The sequence below is a fragment of the Panulirus ornatus genome, chromosome 37, assembly GCF_036320965.1.
Source record: "Panulirus ornatus isolate Po-2019 chromosome 37, ASM3632096v1, whole genome shotgun sequence".
NCBI classification, from domain to species: Eukaryota; Metazoa; Arthropoda; class Malacostraca; order Decapoda; family Palinuridae; genus Panulirus; species Panulirus ornatus.
Window position 1 is genome coordinate 5,195,253 of NC_092260.1, and position 13,173 is coordinate 5,208,425.

At 48.5% G+C, this 13,173-nt stretch overlaps 1 protein-coding gene across 1 annotated transcript in view; it reads right to left on the reverse strand.

Annotated features, from left to right (window-relative positions):
* Positions 1–9,272, reverse strand: part of LOC139760467 (uncharacterized) — a 15,261-nt gene extending 5,989 nt beyond the window's left edge. Inside the window, exon 1 of the mRNA XM_071683737.1 lies at positions 9,200–9,272. The gene's annotated coding sequence lies outside the window, so the exon portion shown is untranslated. The remainder of the gene's footprint in view (positions 1–9,199) is intronic.
* Between the last annotated feature and the right edge of the window lie 3,901 nt (positions 9,273–13,173).

A 13,173-nucleotide genomic window follows, 5' to 3' on the forward strand; every position in this document is an offset into this window, starting at 1 on the left:
TGAGTGACTCATGATATAGTGCATGACTGTGAGTGACTCATGATATAGTGCATGACTGTGAGTGTCTCATGATATAGTGCATGACTGTGAGTGTCTCATGATATAGTGCATGACTGTGAATGTCTCATGATATAATGCATGAATGTGAGTGACTCATGATATAGTGCATGACTGTGAGTGTCTCATGATATAGTGCATGACTGTGAGTGTCTCATGATAAAGTGCATGACTGTGAGTGACTCATGATATAGTGCATGACTGTGAGTGTCTCATGATATAGTACATGACTGTGAGTGTCTCATGATATAGTACATGACTGTGAGTGACACATGATATAGTGCATGACTGTGAGTGTCTCATGATATAGTGCATGACTGTGAGTGTTTCATGATATAGTACATGACTGTGAGTGACACATGATATAGTGCATGACTGTGAGTGTTTCATGATATAGTACATGACTGTGAGTGACACATGATATAGTGAGAAGAAGTGCGAGTGACTGGGAGATGTACAAGAGCAAGTGGCAGCAGGTCAAACTGCTGGAGCAGCAGTACAAGTGGACAAATGAAAGCTGAACTTGGCAAGTGTCAGCAGATTCTGAAAGAGATCAGAAAAGGTTGGAAGAGATGCCAACAGTGTGAAGTAAATAGAGCACATGGGGAAGTGACTACACATGGGGAAGTGACTACACATGGGGAAGTGACTACACATGGGGAAGTGACTACACATGAGGAAGTGGCTACACATGGGGAAGTGACTACACATGGGGAAGTGACTACACATGGGGAAGTGACTACACATGGGGAAGTGACTACACATGAGGAAGTGGCTACACATGAGGAAGTGACTACACATGGGGAAGTGACTACACATGAGGAAGTGGCTACACATGGGGAAGTGACTACACATGGGGAAGTGGCTACACATGGGGAAGTGACTACACATGGGGAAGTGGCTACACATGGGGAAGTGCCTACACATGGGGAAGTGACTACACATGGGGAAGTGACTACACATGGGGAAGTGACTACACATGGGGAAGTGACTACACATGAGGAAGTGGCTACACATGGGGAAGTGACTACACATGGGGAAGTGACTACACATGGGGAAGTGACTACACATGGGGAAGTGCCTACACATGGGATGTTGGATGACAGATCGGGAGGTCTGCAAGGTGAGAAAGTCATGGAAAATGGATTCGTGAAAAGATAAGAAGTGGTGGTAGAGCAGCTGGAGTCGATGGTTAAGATGAGGTGTGGTAGAGCAGCTGGAGTGGATGGTTAGGATGAGGTATGGTAGAGCAGCTGGAGTGGATGGTTAAGATGAGGTGTGGTAGAGCAGCTGGAGTGGATGGTTAAGATGAGGTGTGGTAGAGCAGCTGGAGTGGATGGTTAAGATGAGGTGTGGTAGAGCAGCTGGAGTGGATGGTTAAGATGAGGTATGGTAGAGCAACTGGAGTGGATGGTTAAGATGAGGTGTGGTAGAGCAGTTGGAGTGGATGATTAAGATAAGGTATGGTAGAGCAGTTGGAGTGGATGGTTAAGATGAGGTGTGGTGCAGCAGCTGGAGTGGATGGTTAAGATGAGGTGTGGTAGAGCAGCTGGAGTGGATGGTTAAGATGAGGTGTGGTAGAGCAGCTGGAGTGGATGGTTAAGATGAGGTGTGGTAGAGCAGCTGGAGTGGATGGTTAAGATGAGGTGTGGTAGAGCAGCTGAAGTGGATGGTTAAGATGAGGTGTGGTAGAGTAGCTGGAGTGGATGGTTAAGATGAGGTGTGGTAGAGCAGCTAGAGTGGATGGTTAAGATGAGGTGTGGTAGAGCAGCTGGAGTGGATGGTTAAGATGAGGTGTGGTAGAGCAGCTGGAGTGGATGGTTAAGATGAGGTGTGGTAGAGCAGCTGGAGTGGATGGTTAAGATGAGGTGTGGTAGAGCAGCTGGAGTGGATGGTTAAGATGAGGTGTGGTAGAGCAGCTGGAGTGGATGGTTAAGATGAGGTGTGGTAGAGCAGCTGGAGTGGATGGTTAAGATGAGGTGTGGTAGAGCAGCTGGAGTGGATGGTTAAGATGAGGTGTGGTAGAGCAGCTGGAGTGGATGGTTAAGATGAGGTGTGGTAGAGCAGCTGGAGTGGATGGTTAAGATGAGGTGTGGTAGAGCAGCTGGAGTGGATGGTTAAGATGAGGTGTGGTAGAGCAGCTGGAGTGGATGGTTAAGATGAGGTGTGGTAGAGCAGCTGGAGTGGATGGTTAAGATGAGGTGTGGTAGAGCAGCTGGAGTGGATGGTTAAGATGAGGTGTGGTAGAGCAGCTGGAGTGGATGGTTAAGATGAGGTGTGGTAGAGCAGCTGGAGTGGATGGTTAAGATGAGGTGTGGTAGAGCAGCTGAAGTGGATGGTTAAGATGAGGTGTGGTAGAGCAGCTGGAGTGGATGGTTAAGATGAGGTGTGGTAGAGCAGCTGGAGTGGATGGTTAAGATGAGGTGTGGTAGAGCAGCTGGAGTGGATGGTTAAGATGAGGTGTGGTAGAGCAGCTGGAGTGGATGGTTAAGATGAGGTGTGGTAGAGCAGCTGGAGTGGATGGTTAAGATGAGGTGTGGTAGAGCAAGCTGGCAGTGGATGGTTAGACTGAGGTGTGGTAGAGCAGTTGAGTGGATGGTTAAGATGAGGTGTGGTAGAGCAGCTGGAGTGGATGGTTAAGATGAGGTATGGTAGAGCAACTGGAGTGGATGGTTAAGATGAGGTGTGGTAGAGCAGCTGGAGTGGATGGTTAAGATGAGGTGTGGTAGAGCAGCTGGAGTGGATGGTTAAGATGAGGTGTGGTAGAGCAGCTGGAGTGGATGGTTAAGATGAGGTGTGGTAGAGCAGCTGGAGTGGATGGTTAAGATGAGGTATGGTAGAGCAGTTGGGATGGATGGTTAAGATGAGGTGTGGTAGAGCAGCTGGAGTGGTTGTTAAGATGAGGTATGGTAGAGCAGCTGGAGTGGATGGTTAAGATGAGGTATGGTAGAGCAGCTGGAGTGGATGGTTAAGATGAGGTATTGTAGAGCAGCTGGAGTGAATGGTTAAGATGAGGTATGGTAGAGCAACTGGAGTGGATGGTTAAGATGAGGTGTGGTAGAGCAGATGGAGTGAATGGTTAAGATGAGGTGTGGTAGAGCAGCTGGAGTGGATGGTTAAGATGAGGTATGGTAGAGCAGCTGGAGTGGATGGTTAAGATGAGGTGTGGTAGAGCAGCTGGAGTGGATGGTTAAGATGAGGTATGGTAGAGCAGCTGGAGTGGATGGTTAATATGAGGTGTGGTAGAGCTACTGGAGTGGATGGTTAAGATGAGGTATTGTAGAGCAACTGGAGTGGATGGTTAAGATGAGGTATGGTAGAGCAACTGGAGTGGATGGTTAAGATGACAGTGTTATTGACTGGATAGTTAAGATGTTCAGAGTATGTATGGATCATGGGGAGGAATGCATGTATGGTCATACTGCATACATGGTGAGGTATACATGTATGGTCATACTGTATACATGGTGAGGAATGCATGTATGGTCATACTGTATACATGGTGAGGAATACATGTATGGTCATACTGTATACATGGTGAGGAATACATGTATGGTCATACTGTATACATGGTGAGGAATACATGTATGGTCATACTGTATACATGGTGAGGAATACATGTATGGTCATACTGTATACATGGTGAGGAATGCATGTATGGTTATACTGTATACATGGTGAGGAATACATGTATGGTCATACTGTATACATGGTGAGGAATGCATGTATGGTCATACTGTATACATGGTGAGGAATACATGTATGGTCATACTGTATACATGGTGAGGAATGCATGTATGGTCATACTGTATACATGGTGAGGAATGCATGTATGGTCATACTGTATACATGGTGAGGAATACATGTATGGTCATACTGTATACATGGTGAGGAATGCATGTATGGTCATACTGTATACATGGTGAGGAATATATGTATGGCCGTACTGTATACATGGTGAGGAATGCATTTATGGTTATACTGTATACATGCTGAGGAATACATGTATGGTCATACTGTATATATGGTGAGGAATGCATGTATGGTCATACTGTATACATGGTGAGGAATACATGTATGGTCATACTGTATACATGGTGAGGAATGCATGTATGACCATACTGTATACATGGTGAGGAATACATGTATGGTCATACTGTATACATGGTGAGGAATACATGTATGGTCATACTGTATACATGGTGAGGAATACATGTATGGTCATACTGTATACATGGTGAAGAACACATGTATGGTCATACTGTATACATGGTGAGGTATACATGTATGGTCATACTGTATATATGGTGAGGTATACATGTATGGTCATACTGTATACATGGTGAGTAATACATGTATGGTCATACTGTATACATGGTGAGGAATGCATGTATGGTCATACTCTATTCATGGTGAGGAATACATGTATGGTCATACTCTATACATGGTGAGGTATACATGTACGGTCATGCTGTATACATGGTGAGGAATACATGTATGGTCATACTGTATACATGGTGAGGAATACATGTATAGTCATACTGTATACATGGTGAGGAATACATGTATGTTTATACTGTATACATGGTGAGGAATACATGTATGGTCATGCTCTATACATGGTGAGGAATACACATATGGTCATACTGTATACATGGTGAGGAATACACATATGGTCATACTGTATACATGGTGAGAAATACATGTATGGTCATACTGTAAACATGGTGAGGAATACATGTATGGTCATACTGTATACATGGTGAGGAATACATGTATGGTCATACTGTATACATGGTGAGGAATACATGTATAGTCATACTGTATACATGGTGAGGAATACATGTATGGTCATACTGTATACATGGTGAGGAATACATGTATGGTCATAGCTGTATACATGGTGAGGAATACACATATGGTCATACTGTATACATGGTGAGGAATACACATATGGTCATACTGTATACATGGTGAGAAATACATGTATGGTCATACTGTATACATGGTGAGGAATACATGTATGGTCATACTGTATACATGGTGAGGAATACATGTATGGTCATACTGTATACATGGTGAGGTATACATGTATGGTCATACTGTATACATGGTGAGGAATACATGTATGGTCATACTGTATACATGGTGAGGTATACATGTATGGTCATACTGTATACATGTTGAGGAATACATGTATTGTCATACTGTATACATGGTGAGGAATACATGTATGGTCATACTGTATACATGGTGAGGAATACATGTATGGTTATACTGTATACATGGTGAGGAATACATGTATGGTCATACTGTATACATGGTGAGGAATACATGTATGGTCATACTGTATATATGGTGAGGAATACATGTATGGTCATACTGTATACATGGTGAGGAATACATGTATGGTCATACTGTATACATGGTGAGGAATACATGTATGGTCATACTGTATACATGGTGAGGAATACATGTATGGTCATACTGTATACATGGTGAGGAATGCATGTATGGTCATACTCTATACATGGTGAGGAATACATGTATGTTCATACTGTATACATGGTGAGGAATACATGTATGGTCATACTGTATACATGGTGAGGTCTACATGTATGGTCATACTGTATACATGGTGAGGTATACATGCATGGTCATACTGTATACATGGTGAGGAATGCATGTATGGTCATACTGTATACATGGTGAGGAATGCATGTATGGTCATACTGTATATGACCATACATACATGTCATACTGGACAAAAGTGAATATTCTAAATACAGAAGAATATGTTAGTGTATGTGAGGCTGGGTTACACAGAGCTTGCTCCGGTCAGGTCATGTCCTTGTTCAGGTCAGGTTATGTCCGTGTTCAGGTCAGGTCATGTCCGTGTTCAGGTCAGGTCATGTCCAGGTTCAGGTCAGGTCATGTCCGTGTTCAGGTCAGGTCATGTCCGTGTTCAGGTCAGGTCATGTCCATGTTCAGGTCAGGTCATGTCCGTGTTCAGGTCAGTCAGGTTCGTGTTCAGGTCAGGTCATGTCCATGTTCAGGTCAGGTCATATCCGTGTTCAGGTCAGGTCATGTCCATGTTCAGGTCAGTCAGGTTCGTGTTCAGGTCAGGTCATGTCCATGTTCAGGTCAGGTCATATCCGTGTTCAGGTCAGGTCATGTCCATGTTCAGGTCCGGTCATTTCCGTATTCAGGTCAGGTCGTGTCCCTGTTCAGGTCAGGTCATGTCCGTGTTCAGGTCAGGTCATGTCCAGGTTCAGGTCAGGTCATGTCCGTGTTCAGGTCAGGTCATGTCCGTGTTCAGGTCAGGTCATGTCCATGTTCAGGTCAGGTCATGTCCGTGTTCAGGTCAGGTCATGTCCGTGTTCAGGTCAGGTCAGTCGTTTCAGGTCAGGTCATGTCCGGTTCAGGTCAGGTTGTCCGTGTTCATATCATTTACTGTACCTTGTATGCGGGTGCAGTCAATGTCGCATGTAGGTCAGGTACGCCTGTTAATAATTTACGTCGTAGTAGGGCCTGTATGTAATGTCCACGTAGTAATGTCGCACGTAGTAATGTCGTATGTAGTCAAGGTTGTCCGTGTTAGTGTACAGGTATGTCGTGTACCAGCAAGGGTAATGTCCATCTTAGTATGCAATGTCATGCCAGTCGGTCAAGTGTATCCAGTTAGTGTACGGTAGTCATAGTGTGCACGGTAGTCATGTCGCCTGTGTAAGTGTGGCATGTCGTGTTCGGTAGGTCAATGTTGCATTGTTAGTAGTCATGTATCCGTTTTCAGTGTCGTAGGTCCTAGTGTGTACGTCAAGAGTCATGTACCAGTAGTAAGGTTCGCAGTGTAGTGTACGCCCAGTGTAGGTCGCATATCATCTAGTAGTTACGCACTGTAGATAACAGTGTATTACACGTAGTAAGTGTACGCACAGTAGTAAATGTACGCACAGTGTAAGGTACGACTGTAGTAAGTGTACGCACAGTAGTAGTGTACGCACTGTAAGATGTAGTATCGCACAGTAGTAAGTGTACGCACAGTAGTAAGTGTACGTGCAGTAGTAAGTGTACGCACAGTAGTAAGTGTACGCACCGTAGTAAATGTACGCACAGTAGTAAGTGTACGCACAGTAGTAAGTGTACGCACCGTAGTAAATGTACGCACAGTAGTAAGTGTACGCACAGTAGTAAATGTTCGCACAGAAGTAAGTGTACGCACAGTAGTAAGTGTGCGCACAGTAGTAAGTGTACGCACAGTAGTAAGTGTACGTGCAGTAGTAAGTGTACGCACAGTAGTAAGTGTACGCACAGTAGTAAATGTTCGCACAGTAGTAAGAGTACGCACTGTAGTAAGTGTACGCACTGTAGTAAGTGTACGCACTGTAAGTAGTTAATGTAGGCACTACAGCAAATGTACGCACAGTAGTAAGTGTACGCATAGTAGTAAGTGTACGTGCAGTAGTAAGTGTACGCACAGTAGTAAGTGTACGCACCGTAGTAAATGTACGCACAATAGTAAGTGTACGCATTGTTGTAAGTGTATGCACAGTAGTAAGTGTACGCACGGTAGTAAGTGTACGCATTGCAAGTAGTAGGTGTACGCACAGTAGTAAGTGTACGCACTGTAAGAAGTAAGTGTACGCACTGTAGTAAGTGTACGCACTGTAAGTAGTAAGTGTACGCACTGTAGTAAGTGTACGCACTGTAAGTAGTAAGTGTATGCACTGCAGTAAGTGTACGCATAGTAGTAAGTGTACGCACTGTACTAAATGTGCGCACTGTAGTAAGTGTGCGCACTGTAGTAAGTGTGCGCTCTGTAGTACGTGTACGCATTGTAAGTAGTAAGTGTATAAATTGTAGCAAGTGTACGCACTGTAAGTAGTAAGTGTACGCACTGTAGTAAGTGTACGCACCGTAGTAAATGTACGCACTGTAGTAAGTGTACGCACTGTAAGTAGTAAGTGTACGCACTGTAGTAAGTGTACGCACTGTAAGTAGTAAGTGCATAAACTGTAGTAAGTGCACGCACTGTAAGTAGTGAGTGTACGCACTGTAGTAAGTGTACGCACTGTAAGTAGTAAGTGTACGCACTGTAGTAAGTGTACGCACTGTAAGTAGTAAGTGCATAAACTGTAGTAAGTGCACGCACTGTAAGTAGTGAGTGTACGCACTGTAGTAAGTGTACGCACTGTAAGTAGTAAGTGTATAAACTGTAGTAAGTGTACGCACTGTAAGTAGTAAGTGTACGTACTGTAGTAAGTGTACGCACTGTAAGTAGTAAGTGTACGCACTGTAGTAAGTGTACGCACTGTAAGTAGTAAGTGTACGCACTGTAGTAAGTGTACGCACTGTAAGTAGTAAGTGTACGCACTGTAGTAAGTGTACGCACTGTAAGTAGTAAGTGTACGCACTGTAGTAAGTGTACGTACTGTAAGTAGTAAGTGTACGCACTGTAGTAAGTGTACGCACTGTAAGTAGTAAGTGTACGCACTGTAGTAAGTGTACGCACTGTAAGTAGTAAGTGTATAAATTGTAGTAAGCACGCACTGTAAGTAGTAAGTGTACGCACTGTAGTAAGTGTACGCACTGTAAGTAGTAAGTGTATAAACTGTAGTAAGTGCACGCACTGTAAGTAGTAAGTGTACGCACTGTGGTAAGTGTATTCACTGTGGTAAGTGTACGCACTGTGGTAAGTGTACGCACTGTGGTAAGTGTACGCACTGTGGTAAGTGTATGCACTGTGGTAAGTGTACGCATCTGTACGCACTGTGGTAAGTGTACGCACTGTGGTAAGTGTATTCACTGTGGTAAGTGTACGCACTGTGGTAAGTGTACGCACTGTGGTAAGTGTACGCATCTGTACGTACTGTGGTAAGTGTACGCACTGTGGTAAGTGTATTCACTGTGGTAAGTGTACGCACTGTGGTAAGTGTACGCACTGTGGGAAGTGTATGCACTGTGGTAAGTGTACGCATCTGTACGCACTGTGGTAAGTGTACGCACTGTGGTAAGTGTATTCACTGTGGTAAGTGTACGCACTGTGGTAAGTGTACGCACTGTGGTAAGTGTACGCACTGTGGGAAGTGTATGCACTGTGGTAAGTGTACGCATCTGTACGCACTGTGGTAAGTGTACTTACAGCGTCAGTAGATAATGTGTTTGTGGGAGGAGATCAGGTGACCAGAGTGGAAGGTGGCGGGGCAATGGTGAGCCACCAGCAGATCAAGCATTAATATCCCACACGGGCGGGGCGGGGCGGGGCGGGGCGGGGCGGGCGGGCGGGGGTAAGACAGTGCCATGAGACAGCAGCAGCTTACTGTGGCCTGGGATAACCTGTCTGCTTCTGGGAACACGGGAGTGGGGCAACACCTGACCAGGACACGGATATGGGGCAACACCTGACCAGGACACGGATATGGGGCAACACCTGACCAGGACACGGATATGGGGCAACACCTGACCAGGACACGGATATGGGGCAACACCTGACCAGGACACGGATATGGGGCAACACCTGACCAGGACACGGATATGGGGCAACACCTGACCAGGACACGGGTGTGGGGCAACACCTGACCAGGACACGGATATGGGGCACCAGCTGACCAGGACACGGATATGGGGCAACACCTGACCAGGACACGGGAGTGGGGCAACACCTGACCAGGACACGGATATGGGGCACACCTGACCAGGACACGGATATGGGGCAACACCTGACCAGGACACGGGAGTGGGGCAACACCTGACCAGGACACGGATATGGGGCAACACCTGACCAGGACACGGATATGGGGCAACACCTGACCAGGACACGGATATGGGGCAACACCTGACCAGGACACGGGAGTGGGGCAACACCTGACCAGGACACGGATATGGGGCAACACCTGACCAGGACACGGGTATGGGGCACCAGCTGACCAGGACACGGGTATGGGGCAACACCTGACCAGGACACGGATATGGGGCAACACCTGACCAGGACACGGGAGTGGGGCAACACCTGACCAGGACACGGATATGGGGCAACACCTGACCAGGACACGGATATGGGGCAACACCTGACCAGGACACGGTATGGGGCAACACCTGACCAGGACACGGGAGTGGGGCAACACCTGACCAGGACACGGATATGGGGCACCAGCTGACCAGGACACGGATATGGGGCACACCTGACCAGGACACGGGAGTGGGGCAACACCTGACCAGGACACGGATATGGGGCACCAGCTGACCAGGACACGGATATGGGGCAACACCTGACCAGGACACGGATATGGGGCAACACCTGACCAGGACACGGATATGGGGCAACACCTGACCAGGACACGGATATGGGGCACCACCTGACCAGGACACGGATATGGGGCAACACCGACCAGGACACGATATGGGGCACACCTGACCAGGACACGGAATGGGGCAACACCTGACCAGGACACGGATATGGGGCAACACCTGACCAGGACACGGGTATGGGGCACCAGCTGACCAGGACACGGGTATGGGGCACCAGCTGACCAGGACACGGGAGTGGGGCACCACCTGACCAGGACACGGATATGGGGCAACACCTGATTAGGACACGGGTATGGGGCAACACCTGACCAGGACACGGATATGGGGCACCAGCTGACCAGGACACGGGAGTGGGGCAACACCTGACCAGGACACGGATATGGGGCAACACGCTGACCAGGACACGGGTATGGGGCAACACCTGACCAGGACACGGGTATGGGGCACCAGCTGACCAGGACACGGATATGGGGCAACACCTGACCAGGACACGGATATGGGGCACCAGCTGACCAGGACAAGGATATGGGGCAACACCTGACCAGGACACGGATATGGGGCACCACCTGACCAGGACACGGATATGGGGCAACACCTGACCAGGACACGGATATGGGGCACCAGCTGACCAGGACACGGGTATGGGGCAACACCTGACCAGGACACGGATATGGGGCACCAGCTGACCAGGACACGGGTATGGGGCAACACCTGACCAGGACACGGATATGGGGCAACACCTGACCAGGACACGGATATGGGGCAACACCTGACCAGGACACGGGTATGGGGCAACACCTGACCAGGACACGGATATGGGGCACCAGCTGACCAGGACACGGGAGTGGGGCAACACCTGACCAGAACACGGATATGGGGCACCACACAGACAATACACGGATATGGGGCAACACCTGACCAGGACACGGATATGGGGCAACACCTGACCAGGACACGGATATGGGGCACCACCTGACCAGGACACGGGAGTGGGGCACACACCTGACCAGACACGGATATGGGGCAACACGCTGACCAGGACACGGATATGGGGCAACACCTGACCAGGACACGGGAAGTGGGGCAACACCTGACCAGGACACGGAGTGGGGCAACACCTGACCAGGACACGGATATGGGGCACCAGCTGACCAGGACACGGATATGGGGCAACACCTGACCAGGACACGGATATGGGGCAACACCTGACCAGGACACGGATATGGGGCACCAGCTGACCAGGACACGGGATATGGGGCACCACACAGACAATACACGGGTATGGGGCACCACACAGACAATACACGGATATGGGGCACCACGCAGACAATACACGGGTATGGGGCACCACACAGACAATACACGGTATGGGCACCACACAGACAATACACGGGTATGGGGCACCACACAGACAATACACGGATATGGGGCACCACACAGACAATACACGGATATGGGGCACCACACAGACAATACACGGGATATGGGGCACCACACAGACAATACACGGATATGGGGCACCACACAGACAATACACGGGTATGGGGCACACACAGACAATACACGGGTATGGGGCACCACACAGACAATACACGGATATGGGGCACCACACAGACAATACACGGGTATGGGGCACCACACAGAACAATACACGGGTATGGGGCACCACACAGACAATACACGGGTATGGGGCACCACACAGACAATACACGGGTATGGGGCACCACACAGACAATACACGGATATGGGGCACCACACAGACAATACACGGATATGGGGCACACACAGACAATACACGGATATGGGGCACCACACAGACAATACACGGGTATGGGGCACCACACAGACAATACACGGTATGGGGCACCACACAGACAATACACGGATATGGGGCACCACACAGACAATACACGGGTATGGGGCACCACACAGACAATACACGGGTATGGGGCACCACACAGACAATACACGGATATGGGGCACCACACAGACAATACACGGATATGGGGCACCACACAGACAATACACGGGTATGGGGCACCACACAGACAATACACGGGTATGGGGCACCACACAGACAATACACGGGTATGGGGCACCACACAGACAATACACGGGTATGGGGCACCACACAGACAATACACGGATATGGGGCACCACACAGACAATACACGGGTATGGGGCACCACACAGACAATACACGGGTATGGGGCACCACACAGACAATACACGGGTATGGGCACCACACAGACAATACACGGATATGGGGCACCACACAGACAATACACGGGTATGGGGCACCACACAGACAATACACGGGTATGGGGCACCACACAGACAATACACGGGTATGGGGCACCACACAGACAATACACGGGTATGGGGCACCACACAGACATACACGGATTGGGGCACCACACAGACAATACACGGGTATGGGGCACCACACAGACAATACACGGGTATGGGGCACCACACAGACAATACACGGATATGGGGCACCACACAGACAATACACGGGTATGGGGCACCACACAGACAATACACGGGTATGGGGCACCACACAGACAATACACGGATATGGGGCACCACACAGACAATACACGGGTATGGGGCACCACACAGACAATACACGGGTATGGGGCACCACACAGACAATACACGGGTATGGGGCACCACACAGACAATACACGGGTATGGGGCACCACACAGACAATACACGGGATATGGGGCACCACACAGACAATACACGGGATATGGGGCACCACACAGACAATACACGGATATGGGGCACCACACAGACAATAC